This window comes from Cimex lectularius, unplaced genomic scaffold (assembly GCF_000648675.2).
Source record: "Cimex lectularius strain Harlan isolate CLEC.00 unplaced genomic scaffold, Clec_2.1 scaffold143, whole genome shotgun sequence".
In the NCBI taxonomy this organism is placed as follows: Eukaryota; Metazoa; Arthropoda; class Insecta; order Hemiptera; family Cimicidae; genus Cimex; species Cimex lectularius.
This window is the reverse complement of record NW_019392714.1, coordinates 41,620-59,264: the sequence shown is the minus strand read 5'-3', so window position 1 is coordinate 59,264 and position 17,645 is coordinate 41,620. Positions and strand designations below refer to the sequence as shown.

The 17,645-nt window shown below is 34.4% G+C and overlaps 1 protein-coding gene across 1 annotated transcript in view; it reads right to left on the bottom strand.

Moving 5' to 3' along the window:
- Window positions 1-17,645, bottom strand: part of LOC106672758 — an 88,520-nt gene that overhangs the window by 31,454 nt on the left and 39,421 nt on the right. The window lies entirely within an intron of this gene.

Here is a 17,645-nt window from a genome sequence, read left to right as displayed (position 1 = left end):
ATAGCATTATTCGTTGGTAGGGAAACGTCGACGACTACTATGCAAAGGCAACTTCATTTAATTGAAACCAAAAACTAATTATATGATAGAAATGATGAAGGTGAGTGTGTAAACTGGTCGAAAATGAATAGGGACATTTGTAATTTATTCTTATTCTATTAATTTTAATTAAATTAACGAAAATACAAACCAAAAACAAACAAATGTTAATCTTCATTTTTAATAACAGATTTACTTAATAATATTAAGTATGGCAATTTCTCATTTTGTAACAAACACCTTTTCTCCATTTTAATTTAGTTGTATTCTCTTTAACCATGGAAAGATATCGTCTTGAATCATAAGTTCGTAATATTATTATGATAATGAGTCTTCGAGGTCACCGGCAAGTCGATACCGCAGAGGCAGTTGGCGTCGCTCAGACCGTGGTCTCTCGGGCTTTATCCTTTAGACTGGAAATGCCAATAGGAGGCCTGGCAGTTGATCTCAGAGCATTACGACTTAAGGGAGGACAGAAATATTGTCATTGCTGCAAGACAGAATCCATAGTGCCCGCCAGATCCTAAATGAAGTACAAGATTTTTGGCAAGGCCTTTTACAAGATAAACATCCCTCAAATCAGGCATTTCTTCATTGGCAAGTATTTTCGATGACAATGCCATACCTCATAGAGGCAGAGTTATTCATCAATGTTTAATAATCCTGGGAATTTACAATCTGTCCCTTCCCCATCGTCTCCAGACCGCAAACCCATTGAACACATGTGGGATGCGTTGCAGAGAATGCTTTCTGATTACTTTCCGCAGTCAGTTGACCTGCAACAACTGAGTGCAGCGTTGCAACATCTATGGAGTGAAGTTTCTTATGAAATTAGTGACAACCTTATTAACAGTATGCTTAACAGGTGCATAGAGGTTTTAGCTAACAGACACGGTATTCAATCCTTTTAAAAAGATAGTTCTAACTCACAATAAGTTGTTTTTCAACGAACCGGATTTCGAGCTTTTAGCTCATCAGGTTAAAAGGGTTCTACAACCACGTCTCTCGACATGAATTGTAAAAATGAACCTGCTGATCCACTGCCAACGCGACATTCCAATGAGAAGCTGGGTTTTAATGCCGCTCAATTTTGAGCGTGCGAAAAGCGGTAATTATAACACAAGTGAATATTAGTAAATACTGGAAGAAATTAATTGTAAATTAGTGATTAAATATAAAAGATAAAAATTAAATTAGAATAATACCTTAATAATAGATTAGTAAATTATGATAAAATTAATGACAATTAAATTAATTAATTGAATTATTTGGGCGTTTAATATTATGTATGTAAATATTTAAAATGGGAGGTAGATCAAAATCTATTATATTATAAATGCATTTATCTCCATGTTCAATTTTACATTTTTTAATTTCAAATTTATCAAACCAGTCTAGATCTCTTCCTTTGTTGAAACTATGTAATGATGTAACACTGTTGTATTTAAATTTTAATTGAAATTATGTTTTGTTTCTTTTAGATGGTCCTTAAATTCCAACAATTTGTTCGATTTAGGCAAGTGTGACTCTACACAGAAAAGACACACTTTGACTGAGTACAAATACTTTTATTAAGCCTAAGGTTTCTACGTTGTGTACATCATTGTACAAATTGATAGTCATATCTTATATGTAGTTGTATAATTTAAGCAATGTTTATAAATTCCAGGCTATGAAGATGATTTCATTAAATATCGAAATTGGTACGTTAAAGAAAATGTTTTTCTAAACCTACATCACACGAGACCGCACCTCACGATCCCTAAATTTTCTTTAAAAATAATTATTATAAATAAATATTACGGCCTCACCAATGAAGATGCCAGATGCAGCGTACAACACGACGAAAACAAACAACAAATCAATTTCAACAGAAAAAATAAATTCAGATCAACAACAAATTCTATCAGTGATCTTCGAAGATATGAAGTATTATATTTAGTGAGTTATTTAGTGGGATTATACTCTTTGGATCTTACTCGTTGCATTGACCACACTGCATTGATCACGATACATTATTTCTCGCAGTTCTGAAGTTTAGTGGTTTCCGATCATGTTGGCTTGACTATCCTTTATTAATTAGCACTTGCCGATGTTAGAAGTTAATCTGGAAGTCCCAAAGCCATTTCACAATAGTGAAACTTCAGCTACAAGTCTGCGTGGTGATGAATCTACAGTTCGGTCATTTTCTTCTTTTTTGGTCAAACCGTTTCGGAGTCTTGCCATTTTCACAGACGCACTAGTGCAGCAAAGATGGGCAGATGAAAATAATCAGAAACGACCATTCTACAGGTACATCATCCCACAGGACTGCAGTTAAAACCGCAGACTTTAAGTATGTTCAAAAAAATTCTTTCCCAGTGTTTCGTTATTATTGTTGTCAAAAGGGTAAACAAATGTAGAAGCTTAACGCTGTTTTGTTATAAAAAAGGTAAGGTATTGTCTGAGAGAGAAGAAAAGAATGTGTAGTGCTGTTAGTGATCGAGTGTGAAAAAGTTTGCCAAGTTTAGATAAGTTTATTCTCGGGGAGTGAAAGATCACTAAGAAAAGCGGACGAAGGTAAATCGAAAATATTCCACATTCGGGAGATAAAGGAGATGCTTGACGCATCACAAGTAGTTGCTCATTTACAGATGCTTAGCTTTAGTCTCAATGCTTTACGACTCATAAATGACTGAAATTGAAGAGGACACGTTTGTAATTTTCATTCAAAGCGATTTCAATATCAGTTTGTTTAACGATGCAGTTTGGCATCGGTCGATCGAATAAATCTGTGTTAATCTCGCCCAAGGGAGGATTTCTCTCATTAATGATTCAAGCAACGAGGTAACACCAAAACATTCAATTTTTCATTAATCAGTTTGATTTCCTGGAACGTCCCCCAATAGGGAAACGACGACCAGAGGCGATTTGTGAGTTGACAAACCTCCAATCACAAACGATCCGGGAACCCCTTTCCCATACTCCTAATCAGATTTGCTAGGGAACACACACCCCTTGGACTGGTTACTCGGCAACTTAATTTCCAGTGGAAGAGCGATCCTTTCCCCGCTTTCACTGTAAATCTACTTTTTCCTCCGTTCACCGAGTTTTTTCCGGGATGCTGGAAAAGCTCAGGAATTAGTTACGCACCAGCAATAGTCGGATTTATGTCCCCACCCACTCTTTTTTCTCTCACGGTCCCCCCTTAACTCGCTCCGGATCCATCTTTTCCAGCCTTCACTTACCCATTCAATTATCGATAGCCACCGAACTGCATTAACCAACATGCCTTTCGGTTCCTTTAATTCAAACTACTTAATATTAAGTATATCCTTATAAGTATATATAATATATAAAATTAATTAAATTAATGTCTTTTTGTTATGACTGATTTACGCCATTAAGCGAATTCGTAAAAATTACTTTCATTTTACTGAGGCTATTTTAAAATTTTCATATTTATTAGTTTCAAGATTACTTCGAGAGATTGGTATTTTGGAACATTTTATCCCACCATAGATTAGGCTCTCAACTACATCATTGCTCACGTGTTCTCCAGTATAACAACAGATCTTCTATATAATATAAAGTATATTTCATACAGTTTTATTAATTTTGTGACAAACAGTCACCAAAGGCCGTCAACGAAAATCTATGAAAAAATCAATATCTTGAATGAGAAAAATAAAATACACCACAATAAATGATAACACTTGAAGGAGTTCTTAAGTTACTAACAAGAAAATAAAACAATAGTTTGACACCTGTAAATAAGCAAATTCCCTGACTAATTCATGTTTATATGACCAGGGACCTGTATAATATGGACAATAATAGTAATAATAATTTTTTTATTTTAAAGTCCATATTCAATATTTACATATTTACGATTTACATCTTTGCTTAGAGTACTAGTTTAAAACTTCACTTCTCACTTATACACTGACAGGCAAAAAATTCCAGCCAACTCATTTTTTTCCATTTTCTCGATAAAAGAAAATTCTGCCCTTAATTTGGCCCATAGTTTTTATCAATAAATATTTGTTTATGCCCGGGGAGGTAGCCGAGTGGTTAGCGTGAGAGACTCTCGGCTCATAGACGCTGCGGTCGTGGGTTCGATTCCCACCGTTGCCTCTGGCCCTTTTTTCACGATAACCCCCCCCCAAATACGAAAACACATACAAGAATTCACCATGGTTAATATGCATAGATCATAAGGCAAAAAAAATTGTTTATGCTATGTTTTAAATTTGGAATATCAATTAGGCGTAAACACAATTAATCCTTATTCCCAAACAAGAATAAAGGATTTTTCAATGTTTAATTTTTACAGAATTTTAAAGTTTATTCAGTCTCATTTGAATTTGAAGTAATAAAGTGTTTAGTTTTTATGTTGGTTTTCTTAATTTCAATTTTTAAACTTAAAAATGCCACTTAGTGCTGAGGGTGTTGGGCGTAGTGTGGCTTTTATTGATGATGGACGTTCCACCAGGTATTGCCACCATGCCATCGGAGTTTCCTGAATGAAAAACTGCGGGACGTCGTTAGACGTTTTCGAGAAACTGGACCCTACCATAGAAGACACGGAGGTTTTGGACGCCCAAGGGGAACAGAACCACAGGATTTTTCGACTTTGAGAATTTTGCGAAACCGGCACCTTACTGTTGTTCAAGCGATTCATCAGCCCTAGGAAGTTCGATGTGTCCAAATTTCTGAACGCACTGCTGGAAGAAGATTAAATGGCTTTTCGCCCCTTAAGACGACCAGAATTGACCAGGACATACAGAGTTGCACGGCTCGCATTTGCTCGAGAACACAGCCATTTGTCATTGGATGATTGGTCTGCTGTACTTTTTACAGATGAGTGTAGATTTGCTCTATGATCTCCAGATAGGCGTGAAAGAGTGTGGAGAACGCGAACTGAAATATACGAAGCTTGTAATTTTTCACAGAGCCAACCTTTTCCTTCGCTATGAGGATGAACTCTTGAAACATCACGCGTTGCATATCCTCGACGAAATCATCGACAATCCTATTGTAATGCACGATAATGCCCGTCCACATGTCGCTTGCAACAAACGGACCTTCAATAGCATAACATCAGGGTATTTGCCTGGACAGCCCGTTCTCCAGACTTGAACCCCATCGAGCATTTGTGGGATAACCTCAAAAGATGAATTAGAGCACGTCCATCACGTCACGATACACTCCACGATCTTGAAAGCACTCTTCCTGAAGAATGGCCTCCAGCAAAGAGACGTTTCCAGACTCATAGAAAGTTGCCGAGGCGTCTACGAAATGTAATTAAAGCGAGAGGAGGAAATACGCGATATGTTAAGGCGGATGCTGCGTATATCAGTACAGGTTTTACCAATATTTATATAATAATAATTTATTGTCAACACTAGTGTTCAGTTTCTACTCAGCAGGATAAATAATTGTACCGTTAAACCTTTACATTTGTTAGCAATTGTATCAATGCGCTTTGTGAAGGTTAACCTTCTACACATTGAATCCCTAAGTATTTTAAGTAAGTGACCATGGCCACGACGATTTAGGCGTTGACACGGCGCTCATCACTGGAAGGTAAAGGTCCGGGTTCGAATCCAGCGGCCCTACATTCAAACCCGATATACTTACAAATGGGCTTTTCAAAGACACCGGCACCCCGAGGGTTCTTATAACCTCGCAGTTGTAATACTCTCGTAAAAAAAATGTTTCTATTTTCTATCTCTATTTCGTGTTGTGTGGGTCGTTATTTGGTGAATAAGATGGCTTGAGTTTTTTTTTTTAGCAATGTTAATAATTATTTTCCATATACGAAAGTATATTAGCATCTTCTGTAGGGCCTGGGTCAGTCGGATTGTTTATCGTCTCGGTTCTCCATGATGAGACATAAGCCTTCGTCAGCGAACAGAACATTTTAAGAAGCATCTAAACCTGCGAATGTAGGGTTACATAGTAAAATGACTGAATGCCGATCATTGTAACAATATCTATCATAAGAATACCGTCAATTATAAATTTTGGAAATTACAAATAAATTCTTTTCAATTAAATAAGGTTTTGGTCAGTATTACAAGTGGGATTCGAATCCACGACCTTCGCTAAATAGTCCGCTGCTCTACCACTTGAGCTATCGAGACTTCGATCCTCTCGGACACTAAGTTCCCATCCAAACCCCACCTTTTGAATTTTCCCTCCTTTTTGCCATATTTCAAATGTCGTGTAATCTATTTGATTCTCGGCGACAAATGAAATGGCCACGGAGAGCTTTAGTGAAGTATACTTCATTTTGCTTATTACATTTTATTAGGTTTCGTGTCCGCTTGAGCAAATAAATTCTTTTCAATTAATTAAGGTTTTGGTTGAGATAAAAAAGTGTACAACGGCGTATTTAGCCGAAGGTCGTGGGTTCGAATCCCGCTTGTGACATTGAATTTTTTATCTCAACCAAAACCTTAATTAGTTGAAAAGAATTTATTTGGCCAAGCGGACCACGAAACCTAATAAAATTACAAATATAGTTGAAATATTTTGTCTTTGGCTATGATCCCTTCTTTGAATTCACAACTAAATTGTAATAATAAAAATCAGTACAAGATTGTCTCCATTCAAAATTTATTTATGTATTTTTTATAACCTACTCTCTTGTTCTTTGTAAAATTTATAGTTGTTTACTACCTGAGGGGTTTTAACCGCTAATCTGATCACTTTGTTCACTATCCGAAAGGTTTTAACCGGTAATCCGAACACTTTATTTTGAGTGATTTGTAAAACCCCAAGCGGGATTGACGTACATACTCAGATTTATCAAGATTTGTTTAAAATTTCTGTGAAGTACTTCTCCAAGAACGTTCCACTTTGTAATCAGTAGAAATTATAGGTTGATAAGAGAATAAAGATAATTTATCTCAGCATAAAGTGAAAAAGTTGTGACATTTCAAAACACTGTGTTTGTACGTATATAATTAATATAGAATAAATTTTAATGAATTGAATGAACCTTTGATAAACAGGGTATTTTCTATCGGAAAAATAATTAATATGTGCAACATATGTAAAATTCAGTCATGTAAAAATTGAACCCTACACCCTCCGATCAGCAAACGACTGCTACCACAATAATCTATCTAAATAATTCAAATAGTGCAAAAAGAACGCCTTTTTTCGTACTTGTTCGTTACCTACATCGCAACATTCTAACTTACACATTTCATACTTTTTTATGTAATATTCTGTTTATCAAGTTGGTTGTTCAATTTGTTTAGAGATACTGTCTTTGTTGCTTAAAATTGGAATAGCCAACGTATCATCAACGGTCTGCCGTCATATAACTATTTGAATTTGGAATGAGCTTAGTTGAGCCAATAATAGAACGTTATTTTATGGGTCATTTCATTATACTTTATAACGGTATCGGGGGATGTTACTGGTCATGTTGCGTCGTGTTTGTTCAAACTTCAAGCTCGATTTAAAAAATGGGAGTTTCGTTCTAAGAAAAAGTTACATTATTGTTCGATTTGTTCGAAAGTTAGGGTGCTTCGTGGGTAGGGCGAAAGAAGGAAAAGAACGATGGAGAAAGAGGCATCTCTTTAAGTACTTCTATCACCCAAATATGACCATAGGTATATATATCTTTCTAAAGCATAATGGCTTTGCTACAGGATATCTTCTCCTATTTCCTGTTGTATATTATCCGGGCGGTCGCACACTTGCTCCTCATACCCCTTCATTTTTCCAATAAGTTTAAATGCCGACTGAATTCTGTTTATTGTAAGTTGTATAAACCTTTTTTTTTAAAGACTTTAATATCTAAAATGCACAAGCAAAATGTTTTATAATATTTTTGTTTACCAATGACGGAGCTAATTAATAGTGTAATGAATTATGTATTTATTTTATTACTTTGGTCGATTGATACGGACGACTCAGATTATCTGCATAGTTATTGTTAAATTAGACAATAACATGAAAATCTCTTCTTTTCATGTTCTGTACATTCAGAATTACTAACCGTGACAGCTAAATTTACAAAATGTATACATAATGAATAAAATCAGTGTAATATGACATGTATTTTTTAGACAGGAAACTGTTCAGATTTTACGAAAAAAAGAAGAGATCTGAGGTTCAGCTGAATTTTAATTCATAACAAAACCGTTGGTATCAATGTTTGGAAGGCGAAATCCGGGGGAAACAGGAAGGGTTTGTTCATCACAGGAAGAAAAGAGGGTGGCAAACGCTTTATTGTCCTCAACATATTGCCCCATTGCAATAATTCATACCTGAAATCCTCTGCAAATGGACTAACCGAGAATCACACCTCCCTCTTTAACTCAACTCATATTTCGTCCCGAAACCATTCCTTATATTCGATTTTCATGGACCGGTAAAAACTGATATTTGAAAAGAACCTATTTCAAACAAACTTGTTATATCTGTAGCTAGATCATATTGCGACGTTTATTTTGTATCCATACCTTAGGTTTATAACGAAAACAACGTTTTTAAAAAGATCTTTTGAAATATGGATGTTTCCGTATAAGTAATTACTAATCACGTTGTTTAAAAAAGGACAATTAAAATAAGTGTTTTATATATAAAGGCTTTTACGTTTTTTATTACTTATTATTTGGAGGACGTGAGATGCGGTCTGGTGGGATGTAGGTTTTAAAAAATATTTTCTTTATCATGCCAACGTTTCGATATTTATTGAGATCATCTTCAGGGCTCAAAGTGTTTGTTTTCCGTGTAGAGTGCCACTCAACACGAGAGACAAGAATGGTACGTCTACACGGAAAACAAACACTTTGAGTCCTAAAGATGATCTAAATAAAGATCGAAACGTTGGCACAACAAAGAAAAAGTTTTTCTAAAACCTACATCACACCAGACCGCATCTTACGATCTCCGAATAATCATTAACTAACGGTCACTAAACACCACACATTTTTTATTTCATTTGTCCTCATATTAGTTAAATAACATCTAATGTTTTAACTTATTTTTTATTTTGGGTTAAAGTTTTAAATATTCATGGAGTTAAATTTCACTAATTTAAAAGAGAAGAAAGAAAACACGCAAAAATACGAACAACGTTCAGTTGTACAAATAAAATCTAATCCCAAGTTACCTCCAAATCCAGGACATGTTGAGCTCGAAGACAAATGCACCAACATTACGCTAAACAAACATACTTCCCGTCTCTCTCTATGTTAACGGTAAAGAAGTACCAACATTACACAAGTAAAATACTTAGGACTACACTTAGACTGAATCCTCACACAAGACTCAAATGACAAGAACTAAATAGACGATTTGGACAACTATGAAGACTTACAGGACCGAAATCTGACATGACGGTAAAAAACAAACTCTTCATATTTTTGCCTGTTGAAAATGATAGACACTACTAACAGATTTGTTGTTTACAGCGATCCGGATTTCGAGCATTAAACGCTCATCATCAGGTTGAAAGAGTTACAAACACGTCTCTCGACATGAAATGTAAGAGTGAACCCGTCGATCCACCGATGTAAACAATAAATCTGTGTGTAAAACCATCATTTACAAAAAGTGAATCTACATACCCCACCTTCATTATTTCTATTCTAGAATAAACTATTCCGGTACAAAACATTAATTCGATCTGTTTGTATATATAATAGCTGTTGGGTACGATCGAGTCGTATAACACCCGATGAAGCCTAGCATTCTAATCAAAAGTCCTCAGAAGAATTCTCCAAATTCCTCACTATGCACAATAAACTTAACATTCCCTTTGTCAAAAAATTGATCAGTTCCAACTTCCTCAAGTTTCAATCTTTCAGCCCATCATAACCCTACAGCTCCAGCTCTCTCCAATATCTCCCATCCCAAGAACCCTCCACGTTGCCATCATTGGCTGACTTTCCATTACATGTGTCCTCTGGGTGCAGTACTGGCCTATTATTAATGTTTTGGCCGGGATTTTATAGGATCAAGGATTTGATATGTTTATAATTCTTGTACAAGATACAAATAAATATTTAATGATATCCAGAATTGTTTATATTTAATAATTTTGGTAAATAATTAATAAAATAATATTTAGCAATTTAATAAAATTATTAATCTATGTATTTTGAAATTATCCGGGATGGTATGTACTTTATTGTAATTATAAGCGTTTAATTACCTTTAATTTAATTAGTATGCTTAATTTACGAGATGTTTATGGTGCAATGTGTATGTTGTTGTATTGCAATTATAATAAGTTATTGATTTGATGTTGCAGCATTCTACAACTGTAGCAGGTCAGTACTGAGCATTAATTAACCTAAAGGTAGCTATATCGTTTAATTTTGTACTAGAATTTAAAAAAAAAATCTTAGTTCATATACGATTTTTCATATATTTTTGACTAATTAGGCAATTTTAACTTGTTAAAATTTTGATTTATCATAAACACATATATAGATAAACTTATACAAGTTAAAAAGTATAGTACATATTATATATATATATATATATATATATATATATACAAAAGTGTAGACATTATTTTTTGTTTTGGAAGAAAAAGTTGGGATAGAAAGAGAAAAAGAAAGTGCTTTAATTGTTCAAAAGCATTAAAATTTTGTTTGGGAAAAACTTAATGATTCATTTTTTGTTTGATTGTTTATTATACATAATTGCAATCCATCTATTCTATTTATTATAAAATAACTATAAACCGATAAGGCGAGATTAGGCAAACCAGTATAATCAGTATGATTATATATTGAAAAATTTATTAAGGTAATTATGTTTATTGAAAGAAGATACACCTCATAAAATGACGCACAAGCCAATTATATTATATTGGAAAAAGTACAACTTTAACCCAATATAACTAGATAACTGTACGTTTATAAGAGAATACCAAAGGAATAAGAAGAAGCCTTTTGCCAATTGAGTCTGAAATGTCATAGCCTTTCATGGTTGGACCGGTTCTACCTAATGGAACCAATATAATGGGTAGTGTCGCCTCTCTCTTCCTACTTGTCGTTTGATCTATAACAATGTCCTTACTCAAAAGAGAGATCTGTTTCGCTTTGGAGGGCTAACAAATTTAGCGGAGGAGGATGGGCGTTCAACGTAGGTACTTTATCCTAGCGGAAATCAACGAAAACGACTATTGTAAAATTAACAAATCACGTTGATTTATACAATTGAAAGTACGGAACAGAAATGACAGCAATCATATGGAAAGCTGAGTTTTCGAATAGACAGGCTTTTATAATATTATCCCCTGATTTCTACAATGTATTAATGCATTTTTGAATTGAAAAATTTTCGTATATAAATCGTACGTTTTCACGTTTTGCCGACGGTCAGGGATAATTTTATCTCCTTTTAAAAAAAATAGTTTCTACTCACAGTAAGTTGTTTGAACACATGTAAACCCATCGTAGCTACGCCAATATCATTAATCAAATTCAATATCGATAACGTACATATATCATCATCACAAAAACATATAATATAAGATATAAAACAATCATCACATTCCACACATCAAACATTTCTACTTAGTCTAATTCTTCAACTATTCGGCTTTCCTTTTCCTAATTATCCCCGTCTATATAATCCTGAAAGGATAATCTGGCCGAACATTACCAACGATTTTCCCATCGTCGTCTCCTTTCACCTCAAAGAAGCCGACTCCTCATATACAAATGTCTTTCTATTCCCGACTTCTTTCCCCACCCTTCAAAATCCATCGTATATAAACATAAAACAGCAATATCTCACTGGCACTCTCAACACGACACGTAAGAATGGGACAATTATGCAAAAAACAAACACTTTGAGTGAGTAGAAATACTTTGATTGAATATAAAACGTATTTTTTTGTATTGTATAAATTAATTTTTTTCCTACATGTATTCGTTAAATTTAAACAATGTTTGTAAATCCCAGGCCCTGAAGATGATCTCAACAAAGATCGAAACGTTGGCAAGATAAAGAAAACCACGCCACACCAGACTGCATATCTCACGATCTCCGAATAATCATCAACTAACGGACACTAATCACCACACATTTCTACACGAGAAGAATGAAAAAAACACCATCCCAGAAAAAAATTAGATAAAATAAAAAAATATAAATATCATATAAAATATTTTATATCATTGACTAACAGTCACCAATCACTACACATTTCTCTTAATTTTTATCTTGGTCAACAGTTATCTCTTCTTTTTGGGTAGTAGAATAAATGAGCATTTACAAACCGATCTGAATTGAAATTAAAAATCTCTAAGATTAGATTAGGACAATAAAGAATTCACTAGTTTTCGTGGTCTGCTTGACCAATTAATACCTTTAAATTAATTAAGGTTTTAGTTGAGATAAAAAGTCACGATAGCTCAAGTGGTAGAGTAGCGGCGTATTGAGCCGAAGGTCATGGGTTCGAATCCCCCTCGTGACACTGACTTTTTTATCTCAACTAAAAACCTTAATTAATTGAACAATAAAGAATATTTTAACAGTTCAAATAATTAGCCAACTGATACAACAAAATGGAGATGTAAAATTCCTAGTCTCGTCTCCATTAAAATTCTGTGCTGTTATGAAGGATTTAGACCATTCTACAAAGTTCCTATTGAAATTTTAGTAGTCATAGAAAGTCTCCCGTCGGCTCGTAAGCAAACTTGGATTTAAACATGAGTGAATTGATTAATAAAAGGAGGCAATTTACAGAGGCGAGTCGAGCAAAAGTGCATTTGCGAAAGGAGGTGGGGCTGGAAGTATTAAACAGAAATGTACTTTCTCCCTATTCCGCTTCGTCTCCGTTTCCTTTGTAAACCCTTTCCTCCCTCAAAAAGAATGTAATGGGATTGGCTGCCCCCTTCTCACCCTGGGACACCTGTCACGATCGACGAGCTGTGCTATTACTGCAATCCAGGACCACTCTGCTTTTGTGTATGTTAATTTTTTCTTTATACAATTTAATCCTTTATAATCAATCATCTTTCAATCTTTCAATTGCAAATAGTTAATCCTTCCTGATTATATCACAGTACGACTTAAAAAAGATAAAAAGAAAACTTTTTTCAACATCTACAAAGCAAACGTAAATAGTAAGCATACTAATAAGAAAGTAATAATTATGTGGGTGGTTTATGGGCCAACAAAATCTGTGGTCATCGCTAACCCTCTGCGTATTTTTACTTACCTTTCTAATCAACCTGCAACCAATGAGCGTCTCGACTTTCTGTTTTTTTAAGAAAACTAAGTCGATATCCTAAACTGCTAGGCTTTCATTTGTACCTCAGGTTGTACTGCAGTATAAAACGTACATCACTACAAAAATAGAAGACACATACACCCAAGTACTCGATATTCCTCGTGGCTGGGTTGAACCCACTCCATTCTTGCTAATAATTTACTTTCACACTTCAGACATTACACACTCAACCCAGAATACTCGATATTTCTCTGATATTAAACCTCCTCTTCTTTTCACGTTCATAAATTACATTCGTTCCAATAAATTAACATAAACACAAACAAACATAAAATCTATACAGGTGTATTGCAAGTAGATAACAATACTCAACTTGAAACTGGACCAAAATATAGTTAAATGCCGCCAACCACACATTTCTATGTCAACCCGTTCCGGACATATGCCGTTTTAAAGGTCTTTTCGAATAAGACACGTTTTTTGTGATAAAAAACAGGTAAAATGTTTGTAAAAAAACATCCCTAATCAAGAAATCAATACACATCACAACAATATTTTTTTAAATTATAAAAGTAGCTGGAACTGTCCTTGTCCTAGGAAAACATACTGTCGACATCTGGTCAGCACCCTTTGAATTTCTTCATCGTTGGCTCTCATCTCTTCATATGATTCCCGAAGCCTTGCAATCAGGTAGTTTCTATCCTCAATGCGTACCCTGAACACTTTCGATTTAGGCCTACCCAACAGATGAAAATCCAGCGGCGACAAACTGGGCTTCGGGCCGGCCTGCGCACTCTCCATCCTTCTTCTCAGACAATGTTGATAGTAAGCCAGTTCGTTATATCTTCTCCTGGACACCGCCCTATGCCACCATAGTTCTTCTTTGAATGGCACTTCTTCGAGGAGTACCGAACGTATATCATCCTGAAGATCATAAAAAGTATTTGAATTTAAGTATCAGTTAAGAAAAAGGTCCGTGTCATATGCTGCCCACAAACTTCTAACCACACAATCACAATGAACTGATGCTGGAAGCGGAATTCCCTCACGCCATGAGACCAGAAGTGAGAGGTGCGTGAATTGAAAATCCCCATTGCCTCATCTGTTATTGCGGTACTGAGTAAGATACAGCAGTACACCCTGTATATATTTAACAATTCCTATACCCCTGAAATACCTTTTGCTGTGCCCTAAGCGTATGTACAGGTCCGATGATATACCAAAATATTGTTTGTACACGTCAAGCCTTCTAAAATTGAGAAGGTGCTCGTGCTCCCGTTATTCTAACCTAGCATAACAAGAAAAATGTACAAAATGTAGTACATGCAAACACAGTAACAAAATGTTAAAAAAATACGACAAGCATGATGTCAATGAACAAGATTAAATTGCTAAGTTAGTATAAAAACATACATGGATAGTATTTGTGAGAACAGTATTAACTATTATTAAACATTATTTATATATAAATAAATAATTATGAGCCGAGTATATTGAAAGTAATGATTAAAATCAGCGTGATCATATTTATAATAAAGATAATCGTCTTACCAACTTATTTTAGATATTCAATTTCTTTTATTTTTATCGTGGATGTGCAACCATACGAAATGCTTGGGTTGAGGCATGTCTGAACCCCAATACACTATAAAAATTGTTCTAATTCTCAAGAGGCCTGTTGGGCATGTGTTGTTTTCGTTCATGAAAACCCCCAATATTCCATATTACAAACATTATATATTGTAGTTTACTTATTCGGGTGACTGGCAATAAGTTTCGAACATTTTAGGAGGTGTTTCTTCGTAACAAAAAATTTCCTATAACCTGTCAGAATCTCAACAGTAAAGAAGTAATTTCAATTTTTTTAAAATTTATTTTTGGTCGTGGGTTCGATTCCCACCGTCGCCTCTGGCCCTTTTTTCCCGATAACCCCCAATTTGAACAACATATATAAGAATTCGTCATGGCTAATATGCAAAGATCATAAGGCAAAAAAAAAAATTATTTTTCCACTTAAGTCCGATAAACTGCTTATAACTTCAGAATTATGTACTGTAAAAAAAATCTGGTTTATGCCACCAATTGGTGAAAGATTTTGCACGAAAAAGTCAGAACAGAAAAACAAATAATGTTAAAATTTGGAATTTTTTTGAAAATGTTGGATTGGTAACTCCTGCAGCTTTGCAAATTCCCTGAAAAGTTTTGAGTTGAAAAAAATTCCCTGTTCCTTCAGTTAGCTTTCAACAGTTTACCAACTTATTTGAATTGAGCTTCTGGAAAGCCCACACATTTGCAAAAGCAAAAAATTTGGAAGGCCAAAAAACTTTGTATCGAAATCTTGTATAGCTGCTACAAATATAATAATTAAGACTATAAATATAATTAATTCTAAGTGACGTTAAGACTATTTGCAGAGCTATGTTAAACTAACCCGCAACACCTTCCTATTCGTTCTACATTGTCTAGCACTGCCGTTTATTCACTAATTACTTATTATTCGTTTCACTAATCAACTGCTAATAATTAATAGGCCTAATGTGCGGATTTTTGTATTATGATGGTACTGAAATTGAAAATTGGAATAGAATGAGTCAAGCCTCACAACCAAAAACCTCTACCTTGTTTTAAAGAAATTGTGAGCCTAGTAAACAAAGGGAACTATTTTCATGTTTGAAGAGCACTAAAATATGTCATTAATTAATAATTACTACACATGTACTTTGTCTTTTCACATATTGAAATGATGTTTATTTTTAAGCTATGTACAGTTCAATAATAAAATCCTTTCAGGACTTTCCTTTATATCTAACTTTATTCTTCCAAAAACGTAAATATTTGTGTATTTTTATATCTAATTGAATATTACAGAAATATTCATTTTTGGACATTTTTTTAGTGATGTGTTACCAATAATCAAAAGTGCCCAAGTTTTTCGCAACCTTAAGGCTTAAATCTGATCGATAATAGTTGTACACTTCTTAGGAATTAATTTTGGTAATGATTAATTTTTGTTTTATATTGTTTAAATAGTACTATAGTTTACACAAAGATTGTAATATTGATATTATGATTTTTGTTGTTGTCAACTATCATTAATTCAGTGGCTCCGGGCCAATGTAAAATTTTGCTTTTTATTAGTGCAAGGACGGAAAGGGGTTTTGAACTTTATTATTAAGACAACATAATAGTACAACTTATAAGCCAAGCTCAACCGATGTTTTCCCTCTTTCTATTTCTGTCGTATGCTATTGTCCCCGAGAGGGTGGGATTCGGCGGCGCCAGGAGTAGACGTCGCCATCTTGGATCAATCAGGGCTCAGCATCCTGAGCCGAAGACTTTTCACGTTATAAACACATGTGACATGTACGATGTTTATTTTATGCGTATACTAATCATTTGGATGCTGGCGCTTGAAAACGAGGAGATTTTTATATTTTTTTATATTTGTTCCCGAAAGCAAATCAATAAATTAGTAAATTAACTGAACAAAGAATAAAATATTTAAGGTACTTCAAACATGCCCGGTCCGTATTGACAATGTGCTACAAAATAATGGTTATTAACAAACGTACATGTATATACCTTCCTAAAATTATGCTCTTTAACCTTGTAGTTTCATATATCATATTTTTTTAGGTCGTCCTACTAACCAATGTAATTATTTTAATTGATTACTTTAATTAATTGCGTAACAAATAATCATAACAATAATCAATTTCTAGTTTAAGTTTAGGTAGATGCAAGTTACGACCACATTAACATATACTGTGAATGTACTGACTTATTCAACAAATTTGGCATAAAAACAGCACTAATAACCACAAACACAATAGGAAAATAACTATGACAAAACATTGACACGAAAAAAAAATCATTTGGGGACTATGACGGGATATCGAATTATGCGGCACGCCTAATAGAAAATGCGCATTATGCGCAAAAAACATGACATACTTGAAATATTCAACACTAAAAAATTCATAAGTACATAAATGAACACTCAATAGCTCACAACTTCATTCCCACAAATGAAAAAGGAAACGGACCGAACATCAAAAAACCGCACCATCCACGAAGTTGTAACTAAAACTTCATTCCACAATAATTACCAAAACACTGAAGATGATGAAATACCGAAACGCATCTGACCCAGTAAAAACCAAGATGGTCGGGTACGTACTAAACAATAGGTTTGGCACCCCGCAGACCACAAGAGGAAATTTCGCAATTTTAACAATGTTTAATGTTGGTCAAATTAACCATAGATCCATGTTTATTCTAGTTAATCTACTAGCTCAAAAAAAGTCTAAGTACATTACCACAAATTATACGATCTATAAACGGCTATAAATTACATATGTACTTTTTCCCCCCTACAAACAGCAAGGTTATAGTACGAATGGTG